General features: G+C 38.9%; 1 non-coding gene across 1 annotated transcript; it reads right to left on the bottom strand.

Moving 5' to 3' along the window:
- Window positions 1-10,378: 10,378 nt before the first annotated feature.
- LOC112787177 (small nucleolar RNA R71) lies at window positions 10,379-10,486 on the bottom strand. Its single transcript, XR_003194606.1, has one exon. It is a non-coding gene; the product is annotated as a small nucleolar RNA R71 (small nucleolar RNA).
- Window positions 10,487-15,227: the final 4,741 nt, after the last annotated feature.

Below are 15,227 nucleotides of genomic sequence, written 5' to 3'. Positions count from 1 at the left end.
GCGAGGAACACTGTCGGTTAATCGGGTGGTGGACCTGTCAGGTCGTGGGTCACCAGGTAGACCCCCGATTTCTGTTGGGCTGCGCTGGAACAGTACCCCCAATGCGGCAAGTCGTGAGGATTGCAGTTAGCGTATTAACCTAACCTGTGCCTTCACATGTAGTTGTCTCCATCTGGTCGCGACTCGCGAGCTCGTCAGCGAGGTTCACACTTCCAGCGCTTTCGTCGCACACGTGAACTGCCCCCAACCGCTGCTTGGAGAAGTCGCTTTGATACTCGTGCCAAGAGCATTTAATGCTCTTTATGTGATTTGAAAGCTAGCGAAAAGGTCCATTTTACCCCTAATCTTTTGCGCTTTTTTCACGACGGTTACCATCTCCTACTCATATCTTCTTTTCACTTTTCACTCACCTTTTCACAACTGCCACTCCCATTACTGCCATTTTTTCTTTTTCTTCTTATGTGACTTGCTGCTTCTGCCTTTGGACCGTTCATGATTTTTATGCCACTGTCGCGAGGGATTCTTCATTTCTTACTTATTGCATTCTTCTTTATCACAAATACTGGTAAGTGATCACTCTTTTGTGTTTATTTTATTTTTCACCATTGCTTCCTTAGTTTTATGCTATTATTGCCTCTTTAATCAGAACTGGCTTTTACTAGGTAGCTTTTAGGGGAATACCGTAGGTGTCTTTTTCATGGTTTTAGGCCTAAAATGGTTTAGTGTAGGATAATAATAGTTTAGTGTAAGATAACTTAGTTTTAGACTAGGACCTGCCTCCGACCTCACGATTTAGCTTAAATGGTGCTCTCACTGTAGGTATCGCGATACAATCTCCCGTGAACCGTTACGCATGGTGTACAATCGATGTCACTAGTACCTCCTCTAGGGTGACTGCGGAAGAGCTGCAAGAGTGGTGCACGAAATCGTAAATCACACTTTTCACAACTCGTACTACTAACCAGCAAGTGTACTGGGTCGTCCAAATAATACCTTACGTGAGTAAGGGTCGATCCCACGGAGATTGTCAACTTGAAGCAAGCTATGGTTATTTTGTAACTCTTAGTCAGGAAATTAGTAATAAAAATGATTGGGTTTATGAAGAGTAAACAACATAAAATAAATAATACTTGTTATGCAGTAATGGAGAACAGGTTGAGGTTTTGGAGATGCTCTGTCTTCTGAATCTCGGCTTTCCTACTGTCTTCTTCTTCACGCACGCAAGGTTCCTTCCATGGCAAGCTATATGTTGGTGGATCACCGTTGTCAATGGCTACCATCCGTCCTCTTAGTGAAAATGGTCCAAATGCGCTGTCACCGCACGGCTATCATCTTTCGGTTCTCACTCATGTTGGAATAGGATCCATTGATCCTTTTGCGTCTGTCACTACGCCCAACACTCGCGAGTTTGAAGCTCGTCACAGTCATCCCATCCCGGATCCTACTCGGAATACCACAGACAAGGTTTAGACTTTTCGGATCTCAAGAATGCTGCCAATTGATTCCAGCTTATACCACGAAGACTCTGATCTCACAGATTTGAATGCACTGTTGTCAGGAGAGGCAATCAAACTCGTGAATCAGGAACCAAAGAGATACACACTCAATCTAAGGTAGAACGAAAGTGGTTGTCAGGCACGTGTTCATAGGTTGAGAATGGTGATGAGTGTCACGGATCATCACATTCATCAGGTTGAAGTGCGAGTGAATATCTTAGAACAGAAACAAGCATGATTGAATGGAAAGCAGTAGTAATTGCATTAATCCATCAAAACACAGCAGAGCTCATCACCCCCAACCTTGGAGTTTAGAGACTCATGCCGTAGAAGATACAAAATTATATGTAAAATGTCATGAGGTACTGAATGAATCTCTAAAAGAAGTTTTTATACTAGACTAGTAACCTAGGGTTACAGAAAATGAGTAATTAAGTGCAGATAGTGCAAAAATTTACTTCCGGGGCCCACTTGGTGTGTGCTTGGGCTGAGCATTGAAGCTTTTTCGTGTTTAGGCTGTTCCTGGAGTTAAACGCCAGCTTTGGTGCCAGTTTGGGCATTTAACTCTAATTCTGGTGCCAGTTTGGGCGTTTAACTCCAATTCTGGTGCCAGTTTGGGCGTTTTACGCCATAATTTTTAGGCTGACTTTGAATGCCAGTTTGAGCCATCAAATCTCAGGTAAAGTATGGACTATTATATATTTCTGGAAAGTCCAGGATGTCTACTTTCCAACTCAATTGAGAGCGTGCCAATTGGGCTTCTATAGCTCCAGAAAATCCACTTCGAGTGCAGGGAGGTCAGAATCCAGCAGCATCTGCAGTCTTTTTTCAGCCTCTGAATCAGATTTTTGCTCAGGTCCCTCAATTTCAGCCAGAAAATACTTGAAATCACAGAAAAATACACAAACTCATAGTAAAGTCCAGAAATGTAATTTTTGCATAAAAACTAATAAAAATATAATAAAAATTAATTAAAGCATACTAAAAACTATATAAAAATAATGCCAAAAAGGGTATAAATTATCCGCTCATCACAAAACCAAACTTAAATTGTTGCTTGTCCCCAAGCAACTAAAAACAAAATAGGATAACAAGAAGAGAATATACAATAAATTCCAAACTTATCAATGAAAATTAGTTTCAATTAGATGAGCGGGACTTGTAGCCTTTTTGCTTCTGAACAGTTTTGGCATCTCACTTTATCCTTTGAAGTTCAGAATGATTGGCATCTATAGGAACTCAGAATTCAGATAGTGTTATTAATTCTCCTAGTTTAGTATGTTGATTCTTGAACACAACTACTTTGTGAGCCTTGGCCATGACCCTAAGTATTTTGTTTTCCAGTATTACCACCGGATACATAAATGCCACAGACACATAACTGGATGAACCTTTTCAGATTGTGACTCAGCTTTGCTAAAGTCCCCAGTTAGAGGTGTCCAAAGCTCTTAAGCACACTCTTTTTGCTTTGGACCACGACTTTAACCGCTCAGTCTCAAGCTTTTCACTTGACACATTCACTCCACAAGCACATGGTTAGGGACAACTTGATTTAGTCGCTTAGGTCAGAATTTTATTCCTTTGGGCCCTCCTATCCATTAATGCTCAAAGCCTTGGATCCTCTTTTACCCTTGCCTTTTGGTTTAAAGGGATATTGGCTTTTTCTGCTTGCTTTTTCTTTCTCTTTTCTTTCGCTATTTTTCTTTTTTTTCGCAAGCTTTGTATTCACTTCTTTTTCTTGCTTCAAGAATCAATTTTATGATTTTTCAGATTATCAATAATATTTCTCCTTTTTCATTATTCTTTCAAGAGCCAACAATTTTAACATTCATAAACAACAAATTCAAAAATATGCATTGTTCAAGCATTCATTCAGAAAACAAAAGGTATTGCCACCACATCAAAATAATTTAACTAATTTCAAGATAGCATTCGAAATCATGTACTTCTTGTTCTTTTGCAATTAAAAACATTTTTTATTTAAGAAAGGTGAAGGATTCATAGGACATTCATAGCTTTAAGGCATAGACACTAGACACTAATTATCATGTAATAAAGATACAAACATAGACAAAACATAAAGCATAGAATTCGAAAAACAGAAAAATAAGAACAAGGAAGTTAAAGAACGGGTCCACCTTAGTGATGGCGGCTAGTTCTTCCTCTTGAAGATCTTATGGAGTGCTTGAGCTCCTCTATGTCTCTTCCTTGCCTTTGTTGCTTCTCTTCCTAGAGTTTTCTCCGGCCTTAGGTGCCATTAATGGTCATGGAAAGCAAGAAGCTGAGCTTTTCCATACCAAACTTAAAAGCTTTGCTCGTCCTCGAGCAAAATAAGATAGAAGGGAGTAGAAGAAGAATGATACAATTAATTATGAAAACTTATTACTCCCTTGTGTCATCCTGGCGTTAAACTCCCAGAATGCTACCATTTCTGGCATTTAACGCCCACCAGACACCCCTTTCTGGCGTTAAACGGCAGTCTGTCTGCCAATTCTGGCGTTTAACGCCCAGAATGCTGCCAGACTGGGCGTTAAACGCCCATTCTGCTACCCTTACTGGCATTTAAACGCCAGTAAGCCTGTCCTCCAGGGTGTGCTGTTTTTGATGCTGTTTTTGATTCCGCTTTAATTCTGCAGCTGTTTTTATGACTCCACATGATCATCAACCCTAAGAAAATATAAAATAATAATGAAAAATGAATTGAAAAAGTAATTAACATAGATAAATGAGATTGGGTTGCCTCCCAATAAGCGCTTCTTTACTGTCTTTAGCTGAACTTTTACTTAGCTATTAATTTAGTCTCAGTTTTGAGCACTCTTGCTCAACATTGCCTTCAAGATAATGTTTGACTCTCTGTCTATTAACAATGAACTTTTTGTCAGAGTCAATATCCTAAAGCTCTACATACCCATATGGTGACACACTTGTAATCACGTATGGTCCCCTCCACCGGGATTTCAATTTCTCAGGGAACAATCTGAGCTTGGAGTTAAACAGCAGAACCTTCTGTCCTAGCTCAAAGACTCTAGATGACAGCTTTCTGTCATGCCACTTTTTTGCCTTCTCTTTATAAATTTTAGCATTTTTGAAAGCATTGAGTCTGAATTCCTCCAGCTCATTCAACTGGAGTAATCTTTTCTCTCCAGCTACCTTAGCATCAAGGTTGAGGAATCTGGTTGCCCAATAGGCTTTGTGTTCCAGTTCCACTGGCAGATGACAAGCTTTTCCATACACAAGCTAGTATGGAGAGGTCCCTATAGGGGTCTTGAATGCTGTTCTGTATGCCCACAGAGCATCATCCAGACTTCTTGTCCAATCCCTTCTACGGGTACTCACAGTCCGTTCCAGGATTCGTTTTAGTTCTTTATTTGAGACTTCAGCCTGCCCATTTGTCTGTGGATGATATGGAGTCGCTACTTTGTGGTTAATTCCATATCGGACCAGAGCAGAGTCAAGCTGTTTATTGCAGAAATGAGTGCCTCCATCACTGATCAGTATCCTAGGGACACCGAACTTGCTAAAGATATACTTCTGGAGGAACTTCATCACTGTCTTAGTATCATTGGTGAGTGTTGCAATTGCCTCCACCTATTTAGATACATAGTCTACTGCCACCAGAATATAAGTGTTTGAGTATGATGGTGGAAAAGGCCCCATGAAGTCAATACCCCATACATCAAACAATTCAATCTCTAAGATCCCTTGTTGAGGCATGGCATAACCATGAGGCAGATTACCAACTCTCTGGCAACTGTCACAGTTACGTACAAACTCTCGGGAGTCTCTATAGAGAGTAGGCCAGTAGAAGCCACATTGGAGAACCTTAGTGGCTGTTCGCTCACCTCCAAAATGTCCTCCATACTGTGATCCATGGCAGTGCCATAGGATCTTCTGTGCCTCTTCTCTAGGCACACATCTACGGATCATTCCGTCTGCACACCTCTTAAAGAGATATGGTTCATCCCACAAGTTGTACTTTGCATCAGAAATCAATTTTTTCATTTGTTGCTTAGTGTACTCCTTGGGTATGAATCTCACAGCTTTATAGTTTGCAATGTCTGCAAACCATGGTACTTCCTGAATGGCAAAGAGTTGCTCATCCGGAAAGGTTTCAGAGATCTCAGTAGGAGGGAGGGACGCTCCTGTTACTGGTTCTATCCGGGACAGGTGATCAGCTACTTAGTTCTCTGTCCCCTTTCTGTCTCTTATTTCTATATCAAACTCTTGCAGAAGCAACACCCATCTTATGAGCCTGGGTTTCGAATCCTGCTTTGTGAGGAGATATTTTAGAGCAGCATGGTCAGTATACACAACCACTTTTGATTCCACTAAATAAGATCTGAACTTGTCAATGGCATAAACCACTGTAAGCAACTCCTTTTCTGTGGTTGTATAATTCTTATGTGCGTCATTCAAAACACAGCTAGCATAGTAAATGACGTGCAGAAGCTTGTTATGCCTCTGTCCCAATATTGCACCAATGGCATGGTCACTGGCATCACACATTAATTCGAATAGTAATGTTCAGTCTGGTGCAGAAATGACTGGTGCTGTGACCAGCTTAGCTTTCAGAGTCTCAAACGCCTGCAGACACTCTGTGTTAAAAACAAATGGCGTGTCAGCAGCTAGCAGATTGCTCAGAGGTTTTGCAATTTTTGAAAAATCCTTTATAATATAGAATACTGCATACCCCAGAAAGCTTCTGATTGCCTTAACATTGGCAGGTAGTGGTAATTTTTCAATTACCTCTACCTTAGCTTGATCCATGATGAGCGAATAATTTATACACTTTTTGGCATTATTTTTACTTAGTTTTTAGTATGATTTAGTTAGTTTTTAGTATATTTTTATTAGTTTTTAAATAAAATCCACATTTCTGGACTTTAATATGAGTTTGTGTGTTTTTCTGTGATTTCAGGTAATTTCTGGCTGAAATTGAGGGACTTGAGCAAAAATCAGATTCAGAGGTTGAAGAAGGACTGCAGATGTTGTTGGATTCTGACCTCCCTGCACTCAAAGTGGATTTTCTGGAGCTACAGAACTCCAAATGGCACGCTCTCAATTGCGTTGGAAAGTAGACATCCAGGGATTTCCAGCAATATATAATAGTCCATACTTTGCTCGAGTTTAGATGACGCAAACTGGCGTTCAACGCCAGTTCCATGCTGCATTCTGGAGTTAAACGCCAAAAACAGGTTGCAAAGTGGAGTTAAACGCCAGAAACAGGTTACAAACTGGCGTTCAACTCCAAAAGAAGCCTCTACACGTGTAAAGCTCAATGCTCAGCCCAAGCACACACCAAATGGGCCCTGGAAGTGGATTTCTGCATCAATTACTCATTTCTATAAACCCTAGTAACTAGTTTAGTATAAATAGAACTTTTTACTATTGTATTTACATTTTTTAGGATTATCTTTTGATCCTTTGATCATGTAAAGGGGGCTGGCCTCTCGGCCATTCCTGGACCTTCATCACTTATGTATTTTCAACGGTAGAGTTTCTACACACCATAGATTAAGGTGTGGAGCTCTGCTGTTCCTCATGAATTAATACAAAGTACTATCATTTTTCTATTCAATTCAAGCTTATTCCGATTCTAAGATATTCATTCGCACCTCAATATGAATGTGATGATCGTGACAGTCATCATCATTCCCAACCTATGAACACGTGCTTGACAACCACTTCCGTTCTACCTTAGATTGAATGAGTATCTCTGGGATTCCTTAATCAGAGTCCTCGTGGTATAAGTTAGAATCCATGGACGGCCATTCTTGAGATTCGGAAAGTCTAAACCTTGTCTGTGGTATTCCGAGTAGGATCTGGGAAGGGATGGCTGTGACGAGCTTCAAACTCGCGAGTGCTGGGCGTAGTGACAGACACAAAAGGATCAATGGATCCTATTCTAGTATGATCGAGAACCGACAGATGATTAGCCATGCAATGACAGCGCATTGGACCATTTTCACTGAGAGGACAGGATGTAGCCATTGACAACAGTGACGCCTAACATACAGCTTGCCATAGAAAGGAGTATGAATGATAGGATGAAGACAATAGGAAAGCAGAGGATCAGGAGGAACAAGCATCTTCATACGCTTATCTGAAACTCTCACCAATGAATTACATAAGTATCTCTATCTTTAATTTACATTTTATTTATCTTTTAATTATTAAATCTCCATAATCAATTGAATCCGCCTGACTGATATTTACAAGGTGACCATAGCTTGCTTCAAGCCGACAATCTCCGTGGGATCGACCCTTTCTCACGTAAGGTTTATTACTTGGACGACCCAGTGCACTTGCTGGTTAGTTGTGCGAAGTTATGACAAAGAACTAAGATTATGAACGTGCATATTGAGTTTTTAGCGCTGTTACCAAGGAATGGAACCGTCACGATTTCTGCGCACCAAGTTTTTGGCGCCGTTGCCGGGGATTGTTCGAGTTTGGACAACTGACGGTTCATCTTGTTGCTCAGATTAGGTAATTTTATTTTAATTTTAAGTTTTTGTTTTTATCCTTTTTATTTTCGAAAATTTTTCAAAACAAAAATATTTTCAAAAAAATTTTTCAGAAAAAAAAATTAATTTATGCTCTTCAGAATTTTTAAGAAAGAATTCTAGAGTTTCATGAAGCACGTTGAAGCCTGGCTGGCTGTAAAGCCATGTCTAATTCATTTGGGCCGAGGCTTCCACTTATCAGCATATGAAGTTGGATGAAGTATCAGCTGTTGTATGTCTGATTTGTATCTGCTGAAGCTTGGCTGGCCATTGGCCATGTCTAGTATTTTGGACCGGAGCTTTCACTGAAAGCTTGGCTGGCTGGTAAGCCATGTCTAATTCCTGGACTGGAGCTTTAGACTAACAGTGCAAGATTCCTGGAATTCCTATTAAAAATTTTGAAATCCTTATTTCTCTTTTTCCAATTAAATTTTCGAAAAATATACAAAAAAAAAATTTAATAAAATTATAAAACAAAAAAAATAATTTGATGTTTCTTGCTTGAATTTAGTGTCAAGTTATAAGTTTGGTGTCAATTGCATGTTTATCTCTTTCTTGCATTTTTCGAAAATTCATGCATTGTGTTCTTCATGATCTTCAAGTTGTTCTTGATGAATCCTCTTGTTTGATCTTCATGTTTTCTTGTTTTTCATATGCAATTTTTATTTGTTAGAGTCTAATTATTGAAAAATTTTTAAGTTTGGTGTCTTGCATGTTTTTCTTTTCTTAAAAATTTTCAAAAATAAGTCTTGATGTTCATCTTGACATTCAAAGTGTTCTTGGTGTTCATCTTGACATTCATAGTATTCTTGCATGCATCATTTGTTTTGATTCATAATTTTCATGCATTGAGTCTTTTTGATGTTTTTCTCTTTCCTCATTAAAAATTCAAAAATAAAAAAAAATATCTTTCCCTTTTTCTCTCATAAATTTTCGAAAATTTGAGTTGACTTTTTCAAAATTTTTTAAAATTTAGTTGTTTCTTATGAGTCAAGTCAAATTTTCAATTTAAAAATTCTATCTTTTTCAAATCTTTTTCAAAAATCAAATCTTTTTCATTTTTCTTTTATGATTTTTGAAAATTTCAAATTGATTTTCAAAAATCTTTTTCTTATTCTTACTTCATATTTTCGAAAATCTTATTAGCATTTAATGTGATTGATTCTAAAATTTTAAGTTTGTTACTTGCCTAGTAAGAAAGGTTCAATCTTTAAAATTTTAAATCATATCTTTTTGTTTCTTGTTAGTCAAGTAATCAACTTTAATTTTCAAAATCAAATCTTTTTAAATTTCTTTTTCAAATCTTTTTCAAAATAAGTTTCAATCACATCTTTTTCAAAATCAATTTCAAAATCTTTTCTAACTTCCTTTCTAACTCCTTATCTTTTCAAAATTTGATTTTCAAATCTTTTTCAATTAACCACTTAACTTTTTGTTTGATTCTTATCTTTTTCAAAACTACCTAACTAACTCTCTCTCTCTAATTTTCGAAAATCACATCCCTCTTTTTCAAAATTCAATTTTAATTAACTAATTATTTTAAATTTCAATTTAAATTAATTTCATTTTTCTTTCTAATTTTCGAATTCTAACTTTGATTTTAAATTAAAAACAAAAATACTTTCATTTTAATTTATTTAATTTTCAAAATTCTCTCCCCCTCATCTCTTTCTAATTATTTTATTTATTTACTAACACTTCTCTTCATCTCAAAATTCGAACCCTCTCTTCCCCTTGGTGTTCGAATTTCTCTTCTTCTATTCTTTTCTTCTTCTACTCACATAAAGGAATCTCTATACTGTGACATAGAGGATTCTATATTTTCTTTTCTGTTTTCTTCTTTTTCATATGAGCAGGAACAAGGATAAGAACATTCTTGTTGAAGCTGATCCTGAACCTGAAAGAACTCTAAAGAGGAAGCTAAGGGAAGCTAAAGCACAACTCTCTGGAGAAAATCTTACAGAAATTTTTGAAAAAGAAGGAGACATGGCCGAAAATAACAACCATGCAAGGAAGATGCTTGGTGACTTTACTGCACCTAATTCCAATTTACATGGAAGAAGCATCTCAATCCCTGCCGTTGGAGCAAAAAATTTTGAGCTGAAACCTCAATTAGTTTCTCTAATGCAACAGAATTGCAAGTTTCATAGACTTCCATCAGAAGATCCTTTTCAGTTCTTAACTGAATTCTTGCAGATCTGTGATACTGTTAAGATCAATGGGGTTGATCCCGAGGTCTACAGGTTTATGCTTTTCCCATTTGCTGTAAGAGACAGAGCTAGAATATGGTTGGACTCTCAACCTAAAGACAGTCTGAACTCTTGGGATAAGCTGGTCATAGCTTTCTTAGCCAAGTTTTTTCCTCCTCAAAAGCTTAGTAAGCTTAGAGTGGATGTTCAAACCTTCAGACAAAAGGAAGGTGAATCCATTTATGAAGCTTGGGAGAGATACAAGAAACTGACCAAAAAGTGTCCTTCTGACATGCTTTCAGAATGGACCATCCTGGATATATTCTATGATGGTCTGTCTGAATTATCAAAGATGTCATTGGACCATTCTGCAGGTGGATCCATTCACCTAAAGAAAATGCCTGCAGAAGCTCAAGAACTCATTGACATGGCTGCAAATAACCAGTTCATGTACACTTCTGAAAGGAATCCTGTGAGTAATGGGACGCCTATGAGGAAGGAAGTTTTTGAAATTGATACTCTGAATGCCATATTGGCTCAGAATAAAATATTGACTCAACAAGTTAATATGATCTCTCAGAGTCTGAATGGATTGAAGGAATCATCCAACAGTACTAAAGAGGCATCTTCTGAAGAAGAAGCTTATGATCCTGAGAACCCTGCAATAGCAGAGGTGAATTACATGGGTGAACCCTATGGAAACACCTATAATCCCTCATGGAGAAATCATTCAAATTTCTCATGGAAAGATCAACAAAAGTCTCGACAAGGCTTTAATAATGGTGGAAGAAACAGGTTTAGCAATAGCAAACCTTTTCCATCATCCACTCAGCAACAGACAGAGAATTCTGAGCAGAATCCATCTAGCTTAGCAAATATAGTCTCTGATCTATCTAAGGCCACTGTGAGTTTCATGAATGAAACAAGGTCCTCCATTAGGAATTTGGAGGCACAAGTGGGCCAGCTGAGTAAAAGAGTCACTGAAATCCCTCCAAGTACTCTCCCAAGCAATACAGAAGAAAATCCAAAAAGAGAGTGCAAGGCCATAGCCTTACATGATGTGGCCGAACCCAAAGAGGAGGAGGAGAACGTGAATCCTAGTGAGGAAGACCTCCTGGAACGTTCAGTGACCAATAAGGAGTATCCCTTTGAGGAACCAAAGGAATCTGAGGCTCATCTAGAGACCATAGAGATTCCATTGAACCTCCTTCTGCCCTTCATGAGCTCTGATGAGTATTCTTCCTCTGAAGAGGATGAAGACATTACTGAAGAGCAAGTTGCTAAATACCTTGGTGCAATCATGAAGCTAAATGCCAAGCTATTTGGTAATGAGACTTGGGAAGATGAACCTCCCTTGCTCACCAATGAACTAAATGCATTGGATAGACAGAAATTACCTCAAAAGAAATAGGATCCTAGAAAATTCTTAATACCCTGTACCATAGGCACCATGACCTTTGAGAAGGCTCTGTGTGACCTGGAGTCAGGAATAAACTTAATGCCACTATCTGTAATGGAGAAACTTGGGATCTTTGAGGTGCAAGCTGCCAGAATCTCATTAGAGATGGCAGACAACTCAAGAAAACAGGCTTCTGGACAAGTAGAGGACGTGTTAGTAAAGGTTAAAGGCCTTTACATCCCTGCTGATTTTATAATCCTAGACACTGGGAAGGATGAGGATGAATCCATCATCTTTAGAAGACCCTTCCTAGCCACAGCAAGAGCTGTGATTAATGTGGACAGAGGAGAGTTGGTCCTCCAACTGAATAAGGACAACCTTGTGTTTGAAACTCAAGGATTTCCTTCTGTAACCATGGAGAGGAAGCATGAAAAGCTTCTCTCACTGCAGAGTCAACCAAAGCCCCCACAGTCAAACTCTAAGTTTGGTGTTGAACTCCCACATTCAAACTTTAAGTTTGGTGTTGGGAGGTTCCAACCTTGCTCTGATTATCTGTGAGACTCCATGAGAGCTCACTGTCAAGCTATTGACATTAAAGAAGCGCTTGTTGGGAGGCAACCCAATGTTATCTAATTATATTTATTTATTTTCTCTTGTTATTTTATGTTTTCTTTAGGTTGATGATCATGTGAAGTCACAAAAACTACTGAAAAATCAAAAACAGAATGAAAAACAGCATTGAAAACAACACACCCTGGAGGAGAGCAGTCTGGCGTTTAAACGCCAGAAACAAGCATCTGTCTGGCGTTTAACGCCAGAAACAAGCACCAAGCTGGCGTTTAACGCCAGAAACAAGCATCTGCCTGGCGTTAAACGCCAGAAACAGGCTACATTTGGGCGTTTAACGCCAGAAACAAGCAGCAGTATGGCGTTAAATGCCAAGATTGCACAACAAGAGCGTTTTACACGCCTAATTGGAGCAGGGATGTTAAGTCCTTGACCCCACAGGATCCCCACATTTTCTTCTCTCCTCTTCACACCTTTTCATAACTCTCTTCCCCAAATACCCTTCACCAATCACCTCAATCACTCTTTCCCATCACCTCTTCACCACTCACATCCATCCTCTCTTCCCCATAAACCCCACCTACCTTCAAAAATTCAAACTAATTTCCCTCCCAAACCCAACCCTAATGGCCGAACCCTACACCCCCCTCACTCCTATATAAACCCCTCACTCCTTCTTCATTTTCACACAACACAACCCTCTCTTCTTCTCCTTGGCCGGATACATCTTCTTCCCCCATCTCCTCCATTTTCTTCTTCTTCTACTACTTTCTTTCTTCTTTTGCTCAGGGACGAGCAAATATTTTAAGTTTGGTGTGGTAAAAGCATAGCTTTTTGTTTTTCCATAACCATTTATGGCACCTAAGGCCAGAGAAACCTCTAGAAAGAGGAAAGGGAAGGCAATTGCTTCCACCTCTGAGTCATGGGAGATGGAGAGATTCATCTCAAAGATCCATCAAGACCACTTCTATGAAGTTGTGTCGAAGAAAAAAGTGATCCCTGAGGTTCCTTTCAAGCTTAAAAAGAGTGAGTATCCGGAGATCCGACTTGAAATCCAAAGAAGAGGTTGGGAAGTTCTCACCAACCCCATTCAACAAGTCGGAATCCTAATGGTTCAAGAGTTCTATGCAAACGCATGGATCACTAGGAACCATGATCAAAGTGTGAACCCGAATCCAAAGCATTGGCTTACCATGGTTCGGGGAAAATACTTAGATTTCATTCCGGAAAATGTAAGGCTGGCGTTCAACTTGCCAATGATGGAAGAGAATGCACGCCCCTACACAAGAAGGGTCAACTTTGATCAAAGGTTGGACCAAGTCCTCATAGACATATATAAGGAAGGAGCTCAATGGAAAATTGACTCAAGAGGCAAGCCGGTTCAACTAAGAAGGCATGACCTCAAACCAGTGGCTAGGGGATGGTTAGAGCTCATTCAACGCTCAATCATTCCTACTAGAAACCGGTCTGAAGTTACTATAGACGGAGCCATCATGATCCATAGTATCATGATTGGAGAGGAGGTGAAAGTTCATGAGATTATACCTCAAGAACTTTACAAGGTGGCTGACAAGTCCTTCACTTGGGCAAGGTTAGCCTTTCCTCACCTCATATGCCACCTCTGCAATTCGGATGGAATTGACATAGAGGGAGACATCCTCATTGAAGAGGACAAGCCCATCACTAAGAAAAGGATGGAGCAAACAAGAGATCATGGACCTCAGCAAGAGCATGAGGAAATTCCCCACCATGAAATTCCTGAGATGCCTCAGGGGATACACTTTCCTCCACAAAACTATTGGGAGCAAATCAACACTTCACTAGGAGAATTAAGCTCCAACATGGGACAACTAAGGATGGAGCACCAAGAGCATTCCATCATCCTCTATGAAATGAGAGAAGATCAAAGAGCTATGAGGGAGGAGCAACAAAGACAAGGAAGAGACATAGAGGAGCTCAAAAGCACCATTGGTTCTTCAAGAAGAGGAAGATGCCACCCTCACTAAGGTGGACTCATTCCTTAATCTCCTTGTCTATTTATTTTCTGTTTTCGGTTTCCATGCTTCATGTTTAATTATGTTTGTGTCTTTACTAGATGATCATTAGTGTTTAAATGTTTATGTCATAAAGCTATGAATGTCCTATGACTCCATCACCTCTCTTAAATGAAAACTGTTTTAAAAATAAAAGAACAAGAAGTACAAGGTTTTGAATTCATCCTTGAAACTAGTTTAATTATTCTGATGTGGTGACAATACTTTTTGTTTTCTTAATGAATGCTTGAACAGTACATATGTCTTTTGAAGTTGATGTTTATGAATGTTAAATATGTTGGCTCTTGAAAGAATGATGAAAAGGAGAAATGTTATTTGATGATCTGAAAAATCATAAAAATGATTCTTGAAGCAAGAAAAAGCAGTGAATACAAAAGCTTGCAGAAAAAAAATTGGCGAAAAAAAAAGCAAGCAGAAAAAAAGCTAATAGCCCTTAAAACCAAAAGGCAAGGGTAAATAAAAAGGATCCAATGCTTTGAGCATCAGTGGATAGGAGGGCCTAAAGGAATAAAATCCTGGCCTAAGCGGCTGAACCAAGCTGTCCCTAACCATGTGCTTGTGGCGTGAAGGTGTCAAGTGAAAACTTGAGAACGAGCGATTAAAGTCAAGGTCCAAAGCAAAAAAAAGAGTGTGCTTAAGAACCATAGACACCTCTCATTGGGGACTTTAGCAAAGCTGAGTCACAATCTGAAAAGGTTCACCCAGTTATGTGTCTGTGGCATTTATGTATCCGGTGGTAATACTGGAAAACAAAGTGCTTAGGGCCACTGCCAGGACTCATAAAGTAGCTGTGTTCAAGAATCAACATACTGAACTAGGAGAATCAATAACAATATCTGAACTTTGAGTTCCTATAGATGCCAATCATTCTGAACTTCAATGGATAAAGTGAGATGCCAAAACTATTCAAGAGGCAAAAAGCTACAAGTCCCGCTCATCTGATTGGGGCTAAGTTTCATTGATATTTTGGAATTTATAGTATATTCTCTTCTTTTATCCTATTTTATTTTCAATTGCTT

The sequence above is a fragment of the Arachis hypogaea genome, chromosome 20 (assembly GCF_003086295.3).
Source record: "Arachis hypogaea cultivar Tifrunner chromosome 20, arahy.Tifrunner.gnm2.J5K5, whole genome shotgun sequence".
NCBI lineage: Eukaryota > Viridiplantae > Streptophyta > Magnoliopsida > Fabales > Fabaceae > Arachis > Arachis hypogaea.
Note: the sequence above shows the minus strand (reverse complement) of the source record. Positions and strands in the feature narration are given on the sequence as shown.